The sequence below is a fragment of the Sphaerodactylus townsendi genome, linkage group LG15 (assembly GCF_021028975.2).
Source record: "Sphaerodactylus townsendi isolate TG3544 linkage group LG15, MPM_Stown_v2.3, whole genome shotgun sequence".
Lineage (NCBI taxonomy): Eukaryota > Metazoa > Chordata > Lepidosauria > Squamata > Sphaerodactylidae > Sphaerodactylus > Sphaerodactylus townsendi.
The window spans coordinates 21,347,072-21,353,743 of NC_059439.1; positions in this window are offsets into that span (position 1 = coordinate 21,347,072).

Here is a 6,672-nt window from a genome sequence, read left to right on the forward strand (position 1 = left end):
TGTGACATTCTTAAGTCTCTGAGTCACCAATTGGAGAGTCACATCCATACCCAACAGAGCAAGAAAAGAAGGGGAACTTTTCAGCACAAAAAAATGCTTTACAACCAGTGGTGGGATTCAGCAGGTTTGCACCACTTCAGTAGAACCGGTTGTTCAAATGGTGCTTGCAAACAACCAGTTGTTAAATTATTTGAATCCCACCACTGGAACTGGTTGTTAAATTATTTGCAACCCACCACTGCATACAACCACATATTTAAGACTTTGAAAAACTGTTTTATTGTCAAACAGGAGCCTGGCTAAAATGCTTCTGTGTGATTGTGGTCGGAGGGCAGCATGGGCATGGCTCCCATCCCCAGTTTCTTCCTGGCAGAGGTATTCAGCAGTTTACTGCCTCTGAATATGAAGGTTTCCTTTAGTCACCATGGCTAGAAGCCACTGATTGGCCTATCATTCATGAATCTGTCTAATCCCCTAAGCCATATATACCTGTGGCCACTACCACTTCCTCAGGCAGTAAATTCCACTTTAATTGCTCCTGGCCCTTTAAATTTTAAAAGGAAAGGGCTGAGATGGCAGATTTAATGTTAATGTTACCATGTTGACATATTCTTTGCTGGAGGTTTCTCCCTACCGCTGGAATCATAAACATATTTAAAAAACCAAGGAGGTTGGTGTGCTCCTGGATCCTTACAAGGCTTGGCTGTCAAATTGGCCATTTGCTCCCCAACCACCAGGGGACTTCATATGCTGGTTTTAAAGGGAAAGAAAGGCACTCTGTGTCTAAAGGAAAGACCTGGTTTGCTGGAACCTATGATTGCATATGTAGGTGCCATAACATTCACTGTAGAGATATAAACAATTTTTCCTAGTGCTTTTGGGGTTTACGTTTGGAAAAATTGGATTTTTTTTAAAAAAGCACCGAACAGAACTCCCATAACTTATATGAGTTATTTTCCTGTTGTTGTTGTTGTTGTTTTAATTTTCAAGTATTTTAAACCTGATCCCAAAAAATCCCAAGCCACAGAGCTAGATGCTGGAGTCACCTTTGCAAAGCCCAGAGTTCAGCTCATTGCCACCTGCCACTTCTGAGCCCATGTGGACTTTTGTGGTAGCATTCAGCAGATGAGGTGGACGGGCAGAGGGAAAAAGGTGCTCCACATTTTTTAATGGGGCTAGGCCCTAAACATCCCAAGCAGTGCCAAAAAAAAAATCAGCATTTCTCAGCATTTGCTTTTCAGCTCCCTTTAATTACCACCACTTTTTCAGCCTAAAATAATCTGCCCCAAACCCAAATGACTTTTTGAGGTTGATTTTTGGGTTGGCTTTATTTGAATGCACCGCCCTAATTCATTGGCTGTTAATGTCCCCCCCCCCCAAATTTTCATTCCACCTTCATCTGAGTCTGATTGATATTACTTGGTGCAGCATTATAGTTCCTGACTGCCTGTGCTGCATCTCACCTCATTACTACAGCAACAATGTTGTCGTTCCCCGAATAAAACATTTCGTAATTTTCTAACTGAAAATCCAGTCCATTTTAATCCACTCATTCCCAGAATCGAAATGTTTAAATGTTCCAGTTCTCATTTTATGATCTCCAGCTTACCATGATCCATACTTTTCACATTCCATGTTCCTACTATATGCATTGAACAGCTTTGGACAGCTTTCTTTTGCTTCCGTTTATGTCAACCACTGAATGTCCTTTCAGTTTTAGTCCCGTTATACAATTAAAAATAGTTCAGCTAGAGACACAGAGAGACCAATCATGTGTGGAGGGGGAGACAGAGTTTTGCCTGTCTCAAAAGCCCTGATTACTTCCGGGTGTTCTGACAGTAAAGTGAAGGGGACAGAGAGTGTATCAAGAAAGAAAGGACTGTTTGCTTCTGCAGCAGATTAAGACTGGCCTTCTGACTGCTGACTGATGCATCTGTTGTGTTTTCTCGGTGAGTTTGGGGTAACAACAATGAGATTTTGTGGAGGTGGCCTGTTCCTTGGGAAGGCATGGGATAGCTCATTCCACCTTCATTTCCTTGTAGAGTTTTCCTAGGAGAAAGTCTACCTGTATGTGTGAATACCAAAGTAAACAGGAGAACAATATATTATTTAATGTATTGTTGAAAGCTTTAAAGACCGGAGTCAACTTGTTATTGTGGGCTTTCTGGACTGTGTGGCCGTGGTCTGGCAGATCTTAAGAACATAAGAACATAAGAACATTAGAACTGGCCTGCTGGATCAGACCAGAGTCCATCTAGTCCAGCACTCTGCTACTCGCAGTGGCCCACCAGGTGCCTTTCCACCTTCTGTTCCTCAAGATCTATCAGACCATGGCCACACAACCTGGAAAGCCCACAACAACCAATATATGATTTAAATTGTCTGTCTTAACATTCTCAGAAAGTTATTCCTTTGTATTTCAGTTGATGGTAATGACGTGGATTCATGGAGAGATCTGCCCTGGATGAATGAATTGTCCTTTTGGGAAGACTCCCCCCCCTTGCCTTTGTACCCCTCTGACTATACAGAATAATCTCCTATTGTATAGCAATGAGGATCACTTTTCTGGTATTCTTGTTCTTTGCAGATCTCCATATTTTCTTTACATGTGGTAGAAACTTGTGATGGGCATTCAAGAACTTAGTGTTCATGCATAGGAAAAACTGAGCACAGCTGGAGAGCTTTAACATCACTGAAAAACCTTCCTTGGTGTTTGGTTCTTCAGCATTTTCTCTTTCATATTAACTGTATGAGAAAGAAGGGTTTTATCTCTATGGCATCTTCGACACATGCAGAAACTTGCAATCCACTTTCACAATTGTTTGCAAGTGGATTTTGCTATTCCGCACAGCTGCCAAGTGCATTGAAAGTGGATTGAAAGTGTATTATTCTGCATGTGTGGAAGGGATCTTTGTCATTCCAACCAGCAAGATGTAGGAAATGTACTACAGTAAGGAGAATTGAGCAAGCTGAAGAAAAATGCTATCTTGAACCTCCCTGGCATGTTCCTGGGAGAATGGCTATATGTGTGTTTGGTACAACAACAACAACTTATCTTTTCAATATGTATCTTTTCAGCATTTTTCCCTTATGCTAAACACATGAGAAAGTATATCCATCCATCCATCCATCCATCCATCCATCCATCCATCCATCCATCCATCCATCCATCCATCCATCCATCCATCCATCCATCCATCCATCCATCCATCCATCCATCCATCCATCCATCCATCCATCCATCCATCCATCCATCCATCCATCCATCCATCCATCCATCCATCCATCCATCATCTCTAATCAGATAGTATTCTGGACAACTCACAAAGAACTCTGATACACAGGATAATCAGTCAAGCACATCTTAATATTATGGCATCTGCATTTTATGGGGTATGAAGTTTGTGGCCATCCTAGAAGAGTTGCTGGGATAGGTTACACTGGATCCATTTAACATTTTAAAGTTTGTAATTGAAACTACAAAGGCCCCCATTCAGATTGGAGCTACATTAGCACACGCAGAATAATGCACTTTCAATTCACTTTCACAATTGTTTTCAAGTGGATTTTCCTATTCTGCACAGTAAAATCCAGTTGCAAAGTGCATTGAAAGTGGAGTATTATAAGAAAAAGACAGACAAGGAAGTTGCAATGATTTTTTTTGGATGCAGAGAAGGCACGATAATGTTTCTCAGAGGTTTATACTAAAGGTATTAAAAATGGATTTTGGGAATAACTTTGTGAAAGGGATAGAGGCTATCTACACTAAACAAAATGCCAAAATAAATGTCTGAAAAATGTGAGATTTTTGAAGGAACAAGACAAAGATGCCCACTTTCACCATTGCTTTTTATACTTACATTGGAAATTTTAAACAGAAGTATTAGAAGCGATGACCAAATAAGTGGTAAACAATCTTACAGAGAGCCTTTTCAGATGACTTGGTAATAAAATTAGAAGATGCAGTGCAAAATGTGGAAAGATTGAGGGGGGTGAGCATGGTGCCAGCTGTGCAAACAGTGCCCCAGGGATGGTGTTTTTACCGTCCCTAGGGCGCTGTTTTCTGCTCATGCGGAAGCAGCCTAGGTGTCTATATGGGTAAAATAAATAAAACTTTCTTCAAAAAAAAGGAATGATAATCTACATTAAATGAGTTATGGATGGACTTTTGGAAAAATTGGGTTTGCATTTTTTTAAGCAATGCCTAAATTGTACAATGTGCATGTAATTACAGGTTCTCTGTTTGCAGCTCACAGAAGTTTGGGAAAAAGCGTCCATGACACACATTTAACAGACTGCAACCATCCAGGTGAGTTGGAATGTGCAGCATGGCTCATATTATAACTATATTATTTATATATATGTACGTTATTTTCTTTTTCTTATATCAGCTTATGGCCAATTGGTCTGTGAGCAAAAATAAATGAAAGGTGAAAAATATGGCTCTGGGAATGTCAATTCCTACATACTGCTCATTAGCGATGCCATTATCCCCGAAATATTGAAAGCAAACCCACAATGGTGGGCAGACTTGCTCGCAAATCTATTTACAAGGATCAACTAAAAGGGGATAATGCCGAAGGCATGGACTTCCTCTGTGCTGGTCCCAATATTAAAAAAAGGTGACCAAAACAATCCAGCAAATTATTGACCCATTAGCCTGCTCTCTATTATAGGGAAGCTATATGCTAAGCTTCTCCTGACTAGATTAGAGTTATGGGTCAAGCAAAACAGTATTATTGGCCCCGAACAAGTGGGCTTTTCTAAGGGGAAATCAACACTAGACCAGGCCCATGTCCTGGCCCACTTAGCTAATAAATACTCCAAGAACAGCTCTTCCAAACTAAGTGTGGCCTTTTTGGACCTCAAGGGAGCATTCGACTCGGTGAACAGAGAAAAACTCTGGAGAAAACTTGCAGCCCTTAACATCGACCCAAGACTTCTCTTCCTGATTAAACAACTGCACACCCCAAACTCATGCCAGGTGAAAGACCATAGGGGATTTCTATCAAACCCAGTCCAGGTAAAAAAGGGAGTCAAAAAAGGCTGTGTTTTAGCCCCTTTACTATTCATCTTCTTGTATGATCTCCCCATAGCCCTGGCCCGGGTGGACGGGCATAGCCCTAAGATCGGCCTAAAGCATGTCCCTCTTCTGCTATTTGCGGATGATGCAGCCCTACTGTCCCTCACTCGTGTGGGTTTAACAAGACTCCTGCATAAATTTGTTGACTTCTGCGAGACAAATGATCTGCAGGTGAACTATAATAAAACTAAGATTCTGGTCTTTGGGAAAAGTAACAAAAAGCAAACCTGGAAGATAAAGGGCCATTATATCGAGCAAGTAACAACATTCAAGTATTTAGGACTCTGGTTTAACAACAACCTGTCATGATCCACTCATCTAAAATATGCACTGGCCTGGGCTCAATCAAGTATTAGCGCCATTAAGAGGTCCTATTCTTCCGGGGGTAACCAATATATTCCCCCAGCTCTGCAAGTCTTCCAAGCGAAGGTAAGAGCACAGCTACTCTGTGGAGCTCCTATTTGGCTAATTCTGAATAACATCATTATCAAATCATTCCACTCCAAATTCTTGCACAAATTATTTGGCGTGCCAAACTGCGTCCCATACGCAGTCTTATGTTTAGAATCTGGCCAATATTCTATAGAGGCCACTATTTGGCTAATCGTTATAAAATTCTGGCTAAATATTCACTACCGAAGCTCCAGAAACTCATTGACCCAACTTACCTTGAGTGAACTCCACCATTCAAAATGGTGCACAATAGGTACAGCAAAGATTGGGGAACTGGGTTATGACAGTGACTCCTTCAATATGCTAACCTTTACTGAAACTTTTGCCCTCATCAAAGAGAGGCTGTTAGCAATGGACTATCAACAACTGCAGAGCTTGGCAAATAAATCTTGTTCACCAACGAATATGTCAATTCCTTTCATGCAGGGATACCCAGCCTATTATATTACAGCGCTCACAAATCCCATACACAGGAGAGCCTATATGCTGGCTAGATTTAACATCATGCCATCTCCGCTACATAGAGGAAGATTTAAAGGTCTTCCAAGCGATAAGAGGTTCTGTACCTGTAGCATAGGACAGCTGGATTCTATCCCACACATTCTCCTGAGCTGCTCATTATATCAAGAACTCCGATCCAGTCTGTTATCCCAAGCTATAGACTCTATGATTGATTATACTGAACCAGATAAAGTAGTTATGCTTTTAAATTGTCAGGATTTTCATTGTTGCCTTATAGTGGCAACGTTTTTTGTCAGAAGTTTGTAAACTGAATGTATGACCAACGCGAAGTTTTTTTACTATTCACTTTTTAACTGGAACTGTATTTTTATACTATCGTGTATATGCCAATAAAGGCTTATTGAATTGACATACTGCTCATTGTCCATGGATTTTTGTTTTAAAAAATAACATGTCCATATTCCAGGCCAAAATCTTTTTTGTTTCATTGGGCCTTTGGGGAAATCTATCCTAAGATAATTAAAAACTAAAATGAATTAATACAAATGTGGGAAGAGAAAGCCTGCTCCAAAGATTTTGCTTGGAGGTAGAACTTTCTTAAACTGGATCTTCTTGGCAAGTTTTTAATTTTATTAAATAGAGTTCATGTTCCTTCCTGCTCAGTTTTTACATGT